Source organism: Apodemus sylvaticus, chromosome 9, assembly GCF_947179515.1.
Source record: "Apodemus sylvaticus chromosome 9, mApoSyl1.1, whole genome shotgun sequence".
Taxonomy (NCBI): domain Eukaryota; kingdom Metazoa; phylum Chordata; class Mammalia; order Rodentia; family Muridae; genus Apodemus; species Apodemus sylvaticus.
In genome coordinates this window covers 75,364,251-75,380,248 of record NC_067480.1, presented here as the reverse complement: position 1 = coordinate 75,380,248, position 15,998 = coordinate 75,364,251, and the positions used below count along the sequence as shown (strand labels likewise).

At 42.1% G+C, this 15,998-nt stretch overlaps 1 protein-coding gene across 7 annotated transcripts in view; it reads right to left on the bottom strand.

Moving 5' to 3' along the window:
- Satb1 (SATB homeobox 1) overlaps positions 1-15,368 on the bottom strand; it is a 95,582-nt gene extending 80,214 nt beyond the window's left edge. For 2 of the 7 annotated variants that reach the window (XM_052191801.1, XM_052191802.1), the window contains exon 1: positions 14,596-14,850. The gene's annotated coding sequence lies outside the window, so the exon portion shown is untranslated. Of the gene's footprint in view, positions 1-3,011; positions 3,077-3,837; positions 3,986-4,799; positions 4,988-14,595; positions 14,853-15,288 lie in introns of those variants that run through there. The other 5 variants (XM_052191798.1, XM_052191797.1, XM_052191799.1 and 2 more) reach the window with 5 other exon arrangements.
- Between the last annotated feature and the right edge of the window lie 630 nt (positions 15,369-15,998).

Sequence of the window (15,998 nt, the reverse complement as noted above, 5' to 3'; positions counted from 1 at the left end):
CCTCAGTGTCCTTTGCAACCAATCTTCACCATTAGCTGCATTGACAGTACTTTTTAAGTATTGTAGGAGTGAGGAAGCAGGAATAGTGCAGAAGGTGGTTGCATCACTTAATTTTCAACGAATTAACATTACATAAAATTTACAAGTTACTTCCTCCATCCCACCTCAAGTGTCCCATGGCATGTGGCTAACGTCTCACACAATTGCACAGTGTAGATTATACAACATTTACCCATTTCAGAAAGTCCTACTGGACAGCATTTACCTAAAGAACTCTTGTAAAAGATGACTAAGTGAGCCCAGGATCTGATCAGAAGGAGGCTTAGAGGTGCTGACTGGCTTTCAGACATTCTAATGATGTCTGAATGGAGATCATTTTCCATCTTAAAATTAGCCCAAAGATCTGTAATGTTACATGGAATGAGACTAGCGTACCACAGAATACAAATTTAAGATAGATTTCCAGACATGGCACTTGAGAGAGAGGGTCCTGGAATACATTTGTAACAATGTGCAATTACTATCTATGCTGTTTGCTGTGAGTACTTTAATGCCATATACACACCGTTATAATACACACACAGCCATTCCACCCCTACTCTAGCTGCCTGTGATGCTAAACACAAACCCCCTTAGCCATGGAGTTTTGTTAACTTAAGGTAAGAAAGTACCTAGCTACCAAATCAAGCCCAAGATTTCAATGATTTTGGCATTTTCCCTACTCAAGGAAGCTGAATTTCAGCTGTAGCCAGACTGACAGTGCTCAAAAGATGTCACTCAGTTCCTCTGAGGTTGGATGTAACTGCTCAAAGGTAACTTGGGATATGTTCTTGGCAAGTCCGTGTCACAGCAGTGCTAGCTATCATGGCTGGCAAGTCAACTGGGCCTTTACACCTGACAAAAAGGAATTTCACTAACAAAGTTTTTTTTTTTCAGAGCTACTTTTCCTTTCACAGACATTAATATCTATCTCTCATGAGGCACAGTGGAAATAACCTCATCAAAATTAGTATTTCTATCTAGACCCAGATCTAAAACTGAATAAAGATCAGTAAAAATTCCTACAGTTGCCACTACCCTACCGAGTATAGGACTACCATCCTGCCTTTGTTTCCAGATGCCTGGTTTGATTTTATGGCTCTCGGAATGAACTTCAGGCCTCTTTTCTCTTGGGACCCTTCAGCTACCCCCTTTAATACACAGTTTAGTTTAGTCTTGCTGTCCAAAACCTGGTACACTGAAGAAAAACAAACAAACAAACAAACAAACAAAAACAAGACTACGGTCATGGCTATGGCTATGACTTTTTTCCCCCGTCCCCGGTTCTTCTATCACACTACACATCCTGCCATCTTTGTGGCATTCATGTTCTATACTGGTATCTCCAAATTGCAAGGTTTAGAACACCTTAAATGTATCACATGTATGTATATCCCTGACACCACAGGAAGAAATCCCAGAACTGTTTGCACAAAGGAGTTAGTGCTTAGGAATCTTAGGAGGGAAGACAAGTATGGAAATCACAGCTTACTGCCATTGAATAGCTGAGGATGTGTGAGCCAGGCAGTGTTTTTAAGGTTCGCAGGGTGTCTCTGCTAAATGATCAGGTCATTGGGGACAGGGATTCAAGCAGGCCCACGAGGATACCCCTGAACTGAAGGTTTTAACCTAATCCCGGGGACACATAACAAGGCAGGGTTGTTGCAGGTACCAGCAGTGAGTGCTCCAAAACTCAAGGAGTAGTTGTGCAGGCATTTGTTTGAAACAGACAGATGAGAGGGTAGGAACAGGATATTAGATCACTGAGTTGGTAAGAAAAAAGAGGCGGGGGGGTATGCTGTCCAAGGAACCGTGATAAATTAGCATTTGGGCACTTGCTTGAGATTTACTGGGGTGCCAAAAATCCTATGCAGGTATGTGATTTATCATCACAGACATAAGCGACTAACCACAAAATTACACATGGAAGCTCAGTTCTGCAACTAGTCTATTATTTACTGGAGCCAGAACTATCTAAGTTTCCTCTACACCCACCCCCTTCTTTCCAACACAGTTGAATGTGATTTTTATTTTCCCTCCCCCTCATAACCATTATTTAACCTTGAGTGGGCTTTCTAATAACTGAAAAACATTTCTTTTTCTTTTCCAGCCCGTCACTGCATTTTTAGAAGAGCCAAAGTACTCAAACTGGACATGCCCTGGATGCCTTGACAGTAACTGAGGGACACTTCAACCTTGATGGGAAGCTGGAAGGATTCTAATTCTTATGAATTCCGACAGCCATTCCCGACCTTTAGTCAAGATATACTAATCAGACTTCCTCAGAAATGTGGATATTAGTATTATTATTAATGTTTTCTGGTTTAGTTACAGGGATAAGAAGCTTAGTACCAGGGATAAAGGCCCAAATACTAGTCGAAATAATGTCTGTGGAGACATCAGGCAAAAGCAGGATCTGGTACTGTACTACAATGATCAAACTTTACAGACCACTAAAACAAAGGAAAGTCACAGCCTGGGACAAATCCTTCTCAGCTAGAAAATGATTCAACCTCATTTTAATGCTTGAAATTTGATGAAGCAAAGGTAGAGAGAGGTTAGTAGAAAGGTATTGGGTTGATGAACGAATTCAGAAGAGCCGGTGGTTACAGCTGTTTATATTGGTGTAAATATAATCAATGTCACTGACTCGTATCCTCAATATCATCAAAATGGCATGTTTTAGGTTAGATATTTACCACAGGAAACAAATTTAAACAAAATAGAGCAAATCGATCAGCTGTTCCTACGTGCAGGAGAAATATATTGTCATTAGCACATCATGCCAAGCCTCAGAGAGACAATGAGCTCTGAAGACACTGGACAAGCCACCCTTGCACCAACTTCCCAGGGCCTTGTCCTTACCTGCCAACAGCCACAGTCCAGTCTGTAACAGACAATTGATTCATAGGATGAGTGTCTGACCCAAAAGATAATTAGCCTGGGCTGGTAATCACCAGCCAATATCTCACCCATTCTGAAGGTCCTCCAAATGCAAGAAGATACTGCTCTCTTTAACATTAACTCAACACAAAGCCTTAGCAAAGGATGAAGAGAGAGAGACGGAAACAAATGAGAACAGTCAGTCCAAATGATCTTTGTGCATCTTTTTGAAAAACATGATTACATTCACAAAATAGTACATTTTCCCTCAATTGCTCAAGTAGAAAAGGATCCTTGAGAAGTTGGCATAAATGTAATAATAATCCATAAATTGTCTGCATGTAATGACTTTAGACTGTTTTTTAAAACAAAGTTCTTAAATCTAAATTTAATTAACTTCAAATTTCAGCATTTACTTCTCTGGTAGGGATACAGATCAATGCAGTTAACTTCTAATCCAACAATTGCAGACATTCTTTCCTATGCTATGCTATCCTGGATAGAGTGTTATATTATCTATTTCTGCTGATCTTATATTATAGATTTTTATATTAATAGTGAAATTTTTAATGAACTGGAAATTATCTTATAAATTATATTTTACTCAAGTTCATATTTATGTTTTTCTGATGTGCATGACTAAGGAATGTTAATATGTTGTGAACCTAAATTAAAGATATATTTATAGATAAAAGCATTAATTATTATAAATAGCTACCTGTCTTGAAGGTGCCTCTTTATTAACATGTTTATTGTGAAACTTAATTTATTAGATAAGTAACATGGACTATAAATTTACATGTAAATTTCCTACTGGTAAGAAGCAAAAAGTTTATAATTAATACTACACTATAACTTTTTAAAAAAGAACTAGAGAGCCTTGAGGCTATATTTTAATCATTTATTTTTACTTACTTTGTAAAACACCTTTTCCATTTGTATTTTTTATATATAAACACATGTTGGAAACAAACAGCTCATTTGTAGACAGTTTTGATGGGAAAGTCTGGAGAGCAGACTGACGGACGGGTGGATGGTCAGTACCGACTCTTCTCCATTACTTCTAGAGTGGAAGCAAAGCTCAACTTATTCACAGCACACTGAATGAAGATGAAACTTCTTATCTCTCCTTGAGTAATTAATTAAGGCCCTTGAAACCAAGCCTTGAGTTCACTTTGTATGAAGGGAATTTATCACTAAAAATTTACAAAGCTTTAAACAAGCGTATCTTTTGAGGCTGGGAAGGGTCACAGTTTAGGATATAAAAACGAACTCTTGTGGTATTCATAATAAATTTGAAAAGCTCAATGGCTTGGCCTATATCCAAGTATGTATAAACATCATGTGTGTTTGTGCATTTGTGTGTGTATGTGTGTATATATATATGTATATATAAGTACATATGGTATAACATGATAAATGTACAGTTAACACTTGTATAATATGCAAGAATGGATTACTCAATTAAAAAGTGGAGCACCATTGTTTTCATCAGAAACCCTTTTAAACCAACAGTTAGGGTAATACCCTATTATTAAGCAAGTCCCACAGAACGTGTATCTGACACAGTAGAAAACAAGAGAGAAGCAAAGCAACTAGGTGTGGGTCTCCCTTCCCACCTGACTATCCAGCTGAGTGGCCATTAGCTAAGCATGATTCCACATCTATAAAACAAAGGGACAGAAGCGGATGTTTAGGGACAGATCAAGGTGTCTCTGCCTTTACAATTAATATAAAAACTATGCTCACTTTAAAAGAAAATTAAAACAAGGAAATGTCTCACATGCTATATTAGATGTTTATCTCTATATAAGAGACAGGTGTCAAACAAACAAATTTAAAAAAAAACACTAAGGCACAGAGAAACTTTAACTCACCAGATTCCATCTGTTACATTTGAATTCATGCATAATTGATTATCCATGACTGGTAAGTTCTTTTCTCAGTAGCCGTCCACAGTTTTCTAAATATTATGTATTAAATCACTACTAAAGTAGAAGGCATTTCAGAAACGGCAAGGCAGCATAGGAATATTTTAAATGAAAAATTACATGCTGGTTAATAATAATACAGCTGACCTATGTTTAAGGGAGAGAAATTTTAATCATGTGCATATTAAATATTAATAACCTATTCTGTTATTGTTATAATAAGGTTAAGTAGGCTTCGCCATGCTTAAGGAGAGGGAGAGAAGGAGAAACACATAATAGTACAAAAGATACGGAGATGAGAGACAGACATAAGGAAAATGTGTCAATAATAAACAAGAGGAAATGAGAAAGAAGGAGAGGATGAAGGTAGAGGCTAATCTCTATGTGTCATTATGACTGCCAGAGGACTGGCAAGGAAGCAGCATCCTTTTATTTCAATTTTAATCATTTCTGAATTTTAATACCCAGCTCCTTTTGTAATTCTCCTGGCATTCCCCATATGCCTCCATCCCAGCCAAAACACCAGTGTAAATTAAATGGCAGCCAACCACACTGATGTAGCCTTCCCAAAGAACCTACCAGGTGACCAAAGGCAAAAAAAAAAAAAAAAAAAAAAAAAGGTAACTCTACCTACCTTACCTCCCTCAGGACCTCCCTCCAGCCAATTAACTGGCTTGATGTCTGCTACTTTCTTTAATTTTGAAAAGGACAGTGGTTAGGGAAGCTACAGAAAGAATCGTTTAAAAAAAAAAAAAATCAAGCAAGCCAGTGGTAATACAATAATCAGTGACCATCAGGGCCTGGAAAAATGAGTTTGCTCTCACTGGCACTAAGGAGCATCACATGATTATTTAATTACAGCTCTAATTTTTGTCTCGTGGATGGCAACATATCAACAATTAATAGGGCAGATAGAGGAGAGTGTGTTTTTAAAGAGACAGAATGTGTGTGATAACGCAATAGGTCACACAGCAGTGCACCACTTAAAGCATATTTTTTGGTGTGTAACTAAATAGGAATGTCTTGCAAATAGTCCCACACATGCTTTAAAAAGATAATAAAAATTTTAAAAGAAGTCTCTTTTTTAGATAACTTTCAAGGAATGCCTGTAACCTTTGCAAAAGTTAACATCCAGCCAAGGAGTCCTATTGTTGACTCCTGTGTATGAGTTTTAAGGAGTGAAGAGAAAACCTCTCATGCAAGCACTCCAAATCCTATCCTATTGGTACATGAGGCACCTAACTACGGGGATTTTTTTCTTTTGTCTTTATGCATTCATCATGGATGAAGTCTACATAATGTCCCAAGAAAACATCACTGTAGTTGGAAAGGGGATAGAGAGCAAGGAGACTTGTACCCCTCACCAGCCCGATGCTGGGCTCTGGAATACCTACCACCTAGACCCCTATATGCCCAAGTACAAATGCAGGGCAGTGCTTTGGGTTGATTCTGCTGAAGTTTGTTACCACAGCCCAACATCAAAGCACCAAGAAGCTAAACAGAGACTTGACATAGTCTTAAAGGGAAGCTGGTGTGGATGAGACAGAAGCTCTAGTCCTGTTGTCCAAAACATAGCAGAGGGCAGAGGACACAGTTAAAGAAGGAAAGCATTAAATAATCTACCCAACTGGATCACGGGAGGATTGGGTGCTCATAGGTCAGCAAAAAATGAAAAGCTTAAAAGAAAAGCCTCCTTTTTTTCAATAAATCTTTATCAGCACAAGCTACATTCAATATTACCCAACTATTAATTTTGCTCTCCTTAAACAAGTGCTTACTATATGCAAGACAGAATGTGAACTGTCCATTCAGTATCTCCTATTTTATTTGGTGTAGAAATGTAGCTTATACTTAATTCCTTTTTTCAGTTTAATTCCTTCAGGCTTCCCAAAGTAGGAATGTGCCTGTGTTTTTAAATGCTATATTACAAGGTTACAAGGTCTACAAATCCATCCAGAGAATTCAGTTAACCAATCCACGGGAAGTGTTTAGGTATTAAAACCCCGTGGTCCCACTCACTTACTGTTTTGCTATGACTGAAGTCATAGCTGAAACCTAGATTTCTGATGTAGACAATAGAATCATCGCTGTGGTCGGCTGTTCAAATATATTTCAAGTATTGGGTTATATGGAATTGAGAAAAACACAATTTCACTAAAGAACATTGACTACAATGATTCCACAAAAAGAAATATTTATCAGGCTAAATCAGTTCAATATGTTTCTCATGGTCTACGCTGGCCAAAGTGAGAAACAAGAAAATGTGGACATCTCAAAATACAGGATGGGAAAGCGACTGCTGCAGAGCAGTGTCCACATGTGTTGCCAGGAGAAAAAGCCAGAGAGCCAAAGCTAGCGGAAAAAGAGAAAACAAAGCATTCTATAACTTGCAAAAGTTTTATAATTGAAGTATCTTAGTGAAAACCCTTGATGATTTTTGACCAAAAATGTGACTTCATACATTTGAAAAGGTATTTTTCAAGAATCTAGCAAGCAGCAGCTTGTATCCAAAAGGTACATCATTCTTTCTTAACATGGTTGTTAATATACAGTTAACAGGTCTTAAAAAAGGCTGTAATTAACCGTCTACTGCTCTAATAACACTAATAAGCATACAGTATGATTAAAATACAATGACTCCATACACACTAAGGCTGTCATTTTTAAACTTTTAAGATAATGTTCTAAATTGTTTCTTAGTCCTCTTAAACCATCAGAAGAGTAGGTCACCTCTAAGAGTTTTTGGAAACATAGTTATTACAACAGGGTTCCTGCCTCCCACAGACTCGAGAACTGGTCTACCATTAAGCAAGGCATCTGCTGTCTCCCTTAGATTATTTTGTGGATTCTACAGAATCTTTGAAAATGTAAAGCTGTAAGCATTTGTATTTTATGCTTCATTCACTAGTACAATATTTTCTTGGCAAAGGAACGGCTTGCTAAATATCAAGAATTGCATAGAATTAATTGTTGTTGATCTCCAATGATTCTCATTGTCTGGTTCACTGGAACAGGAAAACCCAATTGCATTCAACATCAAACAGCTAATTATGGCTACAATCTACTTAAGGATACCTTCATTTCAAAAGATATCTGCATACAGTGAGTGTTTTTACTTATAAAATTATTACAATGAAATATTTAGAACATAAAATTTATTTTACTTTAAAGTCTTCAATATACTAAAAACATTAAAAGGCTATACTATCATTTATACCCTTTTAACAGCACATCAGAAAATACTGAGTAAGATTACAGAGGAATCTGTAGCCATCAGTTCTGGCTTCCAGGAAAACTGAATCTGAAGAATTCCCTCACCACACAGATGACACGCTGTCTTTTCTTTAAATACCTAAAAGAAAGAAGGTCTAAGAATTTCCCTTGTGGAGACTACTGGCACATCTCACCATCCAACAATGAATACTGAATGCGTACTAACAACCTGTCCTAGGTACCTGGTCCCAAATCACCCACAGTTAAGGGAAACAAAAAAAAAAAAAAAAAAAAAAAAAAAAAAGCAAATCCCAGAGACAAATGCCCAACTACATCACCAGAGCAATATGCCTGTCAGTCTCTGTGGCTGCAGCCTGATTCTCCACATGGAACCGAGTGCCTGTGGTAACTTTTCTGACACTTACCCTCTCAAATACCAGAGGCTGGTCTCCGAATCTGGCCCTAGAAGAAAAGTCTTTGATGGGGTGACAGTGAGAAGTTCTCTCTGGCATGCTAGCAAGGCAGACTCATCCCAATTGAGGTGGTTACCAGTTGCCTGGGAAGCAGCTGGACCATGTCTGCAGATCTGAGGGTGTGCCACAAATCAGGTCAGAGCTCTGAGTAGAGTCCACCCCCTTCAGCTGGGTAGAACGCCCTCTACTTCCTGCGCACCTAGGTGGGGGAAGTGAAGAGAGCAGCAGAGGGGGGGCTGGCTTAGATCCCTGGGCATTCTAGTAAAATCACAAGCAGGTGGAGCCAGACATCTCACTCCTCTGCAAGGGTGTCCCCTCATTACTGAGACCTGCACCTCTATGTACCCAAAAATGTGTTCAACAACAAGTGGGCTCCCAAATGCATGATGGATAAAATAAAATAATATACATGTAAATGTTTTATCCTGCAAGATCTTCCCTAACCCTGGAAACAGAGCAGACTCTGAATGTTTGATTATAAGCTACTTCTCCACTAAATGTCACATAACTGGACCAAATAAATTCCAGCAGAAAGCAGTGGCATAAATCCTGGGATATCAGCTAACTGCGTTTCATCTCTCACAACTGAACTAGATCCCCGACTGACTGAATCGCATCCTTGAAAGTCCATTGAAGCAGGAGGTGGTTAGAATTACTATTACAAACCTTCAGACAGCAACAACTGTGCAAGTGATACAGAATGACTTAAGGGATAAAAATAGGCCAATATGCTAGAGAAATGCTCTACTACTAAATCTCACCCAGAATATATATACACACAATCTGTATCTATTTACTCTAAAATGAAATATCTGATCTTAAAAAAGCCTTTAAAAAAATAAACAGCAAAAGGTACCGTTGGCATAAGATCAAAAGTACAAAATAATGTGTGTTAATGTATTGATCACACTTTATGAAGACATCAAGTTTAAATAGACTCACCATTGAGCACAGCAGTTAGCAATGCTATATAAATTACCACAGGAGATACTTTTCTTTGGGAGAGTGGAGGAAAGGAATCTTGTGTAACAGATTTGATGTTACATGCTTGCTGTATTAAGACCATGGTCTGCTCTGATGGTGGTGGAGTATGTGGTTAGGGATTGACGACTGTGTACAGGCAATAAGTTTGAGAGCTTCTTAGACAATTTACACAACAATAAGCATTTTCTCAAGTTAACCACGAGTTTGAACATTCAACTTTAGCAGGATTTTTAGGTTTCAAAGAGACCCTTGAGAGAGAGTGACCTTGAATTGAAGAGGAAACAAGTATATTCAGTATTATAAAGTAGCAACAAGCCTTATTTTGAGGATGACAGATTAACAACAAGGAAGGACAGAAGGGAGGAAGGAAGGAAGGAACAAGGAAGGAAGGAAGGAAGGAAGAAAGGAAGGAAGGAAGGAAGGAAGGAAGGAAGGAAGGAAGGTAAGCGTGCCAGACTGTTTAGAACAAAGCTAAGAAGCAATCACCCAAACAGTAAGCGCTACTTTATAGGCATGTTTGCAGAACCGCATTAAAAACTGAAGAATTCCATCCAAGAATGGCAAGGGAAGAGCCCTTATCACAGACATAATCTAAAGAATCAGATAGTTTGATCTGTTTGGAACTCTGTAGAAAGTTAAATTAGCAAACGCTTACTTGACTGTGCTTGAGCCTATCAGTCCAGGGAAGGCCTCAGAATGACTGACTGTTGAGTGGCATTGACAACGTGCTAGGGGTTGGGGCTGCAGTAGGCACACACAGTTAAAGATTCCAACATCTCTCCCAACTAGTTTTCGCATGACAGACAAGGGAATATAGGATGATACTTTTGTAGAGTTTTGCCACTAGGGAATGGGAAGAAAAACTCCTGTGGAACCCTTCCTCCCAGCCAGGAAGAGTGTGAATCCCTGGGTTACAGCCCAGGTAGATATTAAAACAGAGACAGAGCCGTTATTTAGTGGTGACAGGAATATAAATACGTGCACTAACCTATAAACTGGTATTTACTTCAGGAAGGTAAGTAATATTTTTCCTCTGATTGCTGAGCTGTCAGTTTAATGCAGCGTAAATAAGCAGTAGGTGCCTGCTAGCTTCAAGTAGGAAGTGCTCATTGCACACGAGGAAGAGCAGATTACTGAAGCCTGGTGCTCATCATGCTGAAACATAACTTTCATTTTACCAGAAAATATACCCTACTGTGGGTTATTTTTTGTGCCTGATCTATTAATTAACTTAACTCTATTCTGTCAAAATGTAAATCAATTTATAAAAAAAAAATCATCAGAGTTTTAGAATATGAAAACCGAATCAATTTCAAAAGCAAATACTAAAAGGGAGTACTTCATATAATAAGCACAAAGTATTTAAAGGCAAAGGGGATAAAGAACATATTTTAATAACAGAACTGAATAACCTGAGTTATTTACTTTACTCAAAATCATCCTCCTCTGCTAATTAAAAGCAACTGGCACCTCTAATATCCTGTCACCTTATGCTAGTGTGGTCTTTTCCATATACATGCATAGTTTGCTCTCTGGAACATGTAAAAAGAAACCACTTACAGGGATTAAGCTGTGCTCCCGTTTTACAATATGAAGAACTCGGAATACTCCCAAGAGAACAGCCAGGTCTGAAGAGCCTTCCTACATTCCTGTACAATGTGGTTTTCTTTCTGTTTTCTGTATGACACGAAGCTACTGCAATATGCAGCAACTGATTTTCCCCTCATATATGGTTGCTGAGAAAAAAAAAATCTTGTGTATCATTTTAAATGAAAATTCATCTAAAAAGTATAAAAGGCCACTTGGCAAGGTTTTCCAGGTAACACATGAACATAATTCTCACAACTAGTCAATAATTTGCAAAGGAAAAAGAGGAGTTTTTTTAAGAAAAAATATTTTTTGCATTCAACTACATTGTCTAGACATAATTAGAAGATTGATTTAGTCATATGCGTTTATGTACTTCATCAGTTCCAAGTACTAACATAATATTAATTGCAATCATACAAGATAGCATGTAGGGAAGAAATGGTGTGTTTATACGCAGGGTTTATCTATGTATGTCCTGTTTAGACATTTACAGAGCAGGTAAAAAAACCACTGGAGTGCTTTAGAGAGTCCCTGTTACATACCCATGTTGTGTTTAGCTTAGCACTGTTTGTAACCAAAAGCTTTCTACAATAATGAGGAACAGGTGCCTGTCACCTGACCTTTTAGGCCTAATTTACAACCCACAATCTGTCACATGAAAAAAAATCATTGAGATTCCCTCCTAGATTTTCAGGCCTTGCTAGTTTAATGTGGTGTTTCTCGGCTATCACTCAACAGCATCGCATCTTACTCAGTCACAGGTTCATATAGCTGGCAACAGACTTCTTTGAAGAATAAACCAATATTCATTTTGTTGTTGCTTTTGTTGAGAATGCCAAGAGACAAGGAACTACTTTTGTAGATTATCAACCAAAGAAGAATATATTAATTTATTACAAGGGAACAAAAGGCATTCCTTTTGAATACTTTTACATACAAAGAACTATTATTTATTACATATTTCAGCTTGTGGGAAAGTAAGGAATGCATTGATTCTGGAACTAGCTATGTGGATTTGGGAAGTTCTTTAGGTCTTTATCATTGTTCTCTCCCCTACCTCATATACATTTTAAGAAGCTATTACTTCAGGGAGGAAATCCCTATTTGTTCTTTTTTCATCCATCATCTGTATTCATTATTCAGAAAGGAAAACAAAATTGAGCAGTGATTTTATTTCTCTTGCATAACCTTGTTACATGTAGCCATATTCAAATTTAACAATGCTCTGTATTTTATTGCTACTGTTTACATATTATGTATTACATCTGACTGAACAACTCTACATCTAAACTATTGTTTCCATTAGAAAAAAATGAACTAATAAGTGTCAAATGGAGAGAAAGAATCAACATACTTGGTATATTTATAAGATGAGGTCATTTAAAATGCATACAAACGGGATGACTATTTCGCTACTGTTGCATGTAATATAGTATGCACATTGCTTAAAATGTATTTATTTAACAATGCCCTTAACCAAGTCAATTAAAGTATTTCTGCCTGGTAACTATGCTAGAGCTTGGGAGGTAGCGAATGATGCGGCAAGTTACTTCTGCTAAGTTAAGTTGAAATTAAGCACTTATTATAACCTTTCCTAACAATGTGAGAAAGACTGAGTAAATATATTAAATTTGTTTCACAACAGATGCTTGGGTTGTTAATATTTAAGATGCCTATTCATGCTATTCCTGTCTGCACATTTGTCAAAAATGTAAGCTTGAATGCTAATGTTTGCCAGCAGACTGGAGCAGCCAGTGTATGCACTTACTCCTGTTCTACAAAAGTAATATGCCACAGAAATAAAGAACTGCTGCTAGGTCAGCACGAGCTCCACATGGGAGATTCATAAAGGTTTTTAGAGCCAACACCGAAACCCTGGCTTCCCTTGTATTTAAAGTATGGCTATGACTTATACTATCTAGGTATCTATCTACCTACCTACCTACCTACCTACCTATCTATCTATCTATCCATCTATCTATCTGGAGAATCTGACTACAAAATAAAAACCTCACTCTTTCAGAAAATCCACTCTGGACAAGGTGTAAATTTAAGTAAAGTTTTTGGAAGACTGAGCTTCTGTCATCAGGCGCAAACACTGTAAAATCCAGGTACTGCTTAAGGACTTAACCTGACTTCTGGCAGAAAGAGACCAGACTCTTGTTCATTCCCCTCTCTGTCTTCTTGGGAAAGTCGGGTGTTCTGGCCTTCAAGTATACAAACATGGAACCCCAGCCAATCAATCGGGAGCAGAAAAGGTTCTCTCCAGGGATTTAGGAGTCTTCCTGTCCCCATGGACAAGCGAAATCCAAGCCTTAACCCTGGGAATCCCGTATGCCTCAGAGAAAGTTCTCCCTGAAAGGGCACAGAGGTCAAAGTTGTCAACCGGGCATTTTGAGAGATGAGCCTGTGGTTGACATCTTGTTAAGTAAAACCTGGCCCTACTGGAGGCCAGGGTCAAAACCTCTACCCTGAGTTCTAACCGGCTGTCCTCTCGGTCTTCTGGGATCATCCCAGAAGGGACCTGGTTAGCACCTTTTGCTTGGCCAGGCACACGCACGTGTCACGGTCCGGACCTGCCCCCTGCCCCCTCGGTCCCTTGCATTCGAACTCCTTAACCCCAGTTCGGCCACCCTGGGAGCTCTGCAATGGAGGAACACTGTAGAAGGCCACGGCTCTCTGCTGTGTACTGTCGTAGGGAAATGAGGAGTTGACCCCGGGGCTGCACCTGTGAGGCCATAGTCCCAGCTAAGACCCCACGTATCTCCCCCGGCTTCCCGCCCAAGCCCAAACCCAAACCCGAATCACCCTCCAGGACCGACCCGCGATCGCCGGCGTGGGCTGCACGAGCGCTGTACTTCGGCTCTCAAACTCTGGGCTCCAACTTGAGCGCCCAGCGCCCGAGTGGCTCCCGGGATAGAGAAGTTGCCACAAACTTCCCAGGCCCCTCTCCACCTCCGCTCGCCACCAGCAAAGTAGGGCTGGCCGGGAAAGAACAGGGGGAGATAAGATGGGAGAGGATGCTAAGTGAACTCCAGATCTGGCGCGCGACCTTTCCAACTCCACCCGGCACCTCGCCGCCTTTCCCGCACCGGGGCTCACCGAGCGGCTCCCCTTTCCCCAGTCGCCCGCCGAAGGCTTCCTCCACGCCGCCTTCGTCCTCTAAAGCGGGCCGTGCCCACGACCTGGACGAAAAGTGTCTAACCAGGGATTGCCGGGCAGGTGTGCGGGAGAAGCAAGGACACCAAGTAAGACCGCATCCCGGCCATGTCCCCCACTTCACCAGCCCAGTCCTCCCGAATGTCTGAGCGCGCTCCAGAGAAGGACCAGCAAGACCCCGGCACGCGAGGGGCGCAGAGTCGCCCCAGCCGGGGCCACTGAGAAGTTTGGATCGGTTCCGCATCCGCAGAAAACGGAGGCGAACCGAGCAAGAGACCCAGAGCGGGAGCAGCACTGGCAGGGAGCAAAGAAGCGGGACTCACTCAGGCGTGGAACCGGGGCAGCGCGGGCCAGCGGTGCGGGCCGAGGCCGGGTCGGCTCCCCGCGCGGGCGCGCCGGGCGGCGGACTTCCCGGGCGGCGGCTGCAGCTGCTGCCACCTCCCCGCCGCCGAGCTGGCGGCCGCCGCGGAAGTTAATGGCAACTTGACTTCAAGTTGTCTCCTCTCCCCATCCGAAGTGGGCGTTTAAAGGGGGCAGAGCGCGGCGAGCAGCGAGCGGGGAGCGCGCGGGGCCGAGGGGGAAGGGAAGGGGCGGGGGCGGGGCGGGGCGCGGGAGGGGGCGCGGGAGCCGCTCGGAGCCCGCAGTGTAGATCGCGGCGCGGGCGATCGGGGCGCCCCCACGAGAACCCCCCGACGCTGGCCGGGGGCCGTGTGTGCCTGGGGTGCCGCGCACTCGCCTTTCGCCCGCGTTGGGGGCTTGCGGACCCCACAGCGGGAGCGACCGGGCCCGGCCTGCCTCCCCCGCGCCCGCGGCCGCTTCTCCCCCTGGCGGCAGGATCCTGGGCGGCCGGTGGCTCCGAGAGCGCGCAGTGGAGCCCGAGCCGAGCCGAGCCCGAGCCACCACAGCCGCCACATCCCTGAGCGCCGCCCGGGTACAGGGTCGCTGCGGGAGAGCGACCCCGCGGCCGCCAGGGTAAGTGTGGGCGAGCCCCGGAGCCCTACCGCCCCGGCCCTCACCTGCACCGCCCCCGCCGCGCACCCTCGCCGCCCGCCGCTTCCTCTTGTCGTTGTTTGCCTAGGCTTTGGGGGTGCAGAGCGCGGGGCATTGGTGTGTGTGCCAGCGGAGGAGGAAGTCAGGTGAGAGGCCTGAACACAACCCCCGCGCCCCGCAAGTCAGCTTGTGTGGGGTGTGTCGCTCCCCAGTAGGGGCATGCGGGCCAAGTTTTCCCCTCTCTTCAATGTTTGATGGAGATCTCTCCTAGAGGGGACTTCCTTTCCTTCAAATTGATGGGCTCTTCCTTCTTCCCACCCTCTTCTCCTGGGCACCCCTATTGAGGAACACATAGTGGATGGAGGACCAGGGGGTCCTTCTGCAGACCCCCCCTTCTCTGCCCCAGCTATTTGTATCAGTATCTTTTTACTGTCGGCAGCTGTAGCTCTACGCCTCCGACCAGAAGGAGACGCTTAAGCGGATGTCCAAGTCACATCTCCCACCCCGACCCACCCTTAAGCTGGGGCTAAGAGGTCAAGAAATGCAGATTTCATAGGAGGGGAGGCAGGGCCCAGAGACCTTTCCCACTGGTGAAGCTCCAAAGAATTCTGAAAGGTCAAATTAGCTGGAGGCTTGGGACCCTCAAGCTAGGGAGAAATTGAACTCTACCAACTTTAACCCACTCCCCTACCACTCCTTCCCCACACAACCCCCAGCTCTAAGGAAGCTATCAACT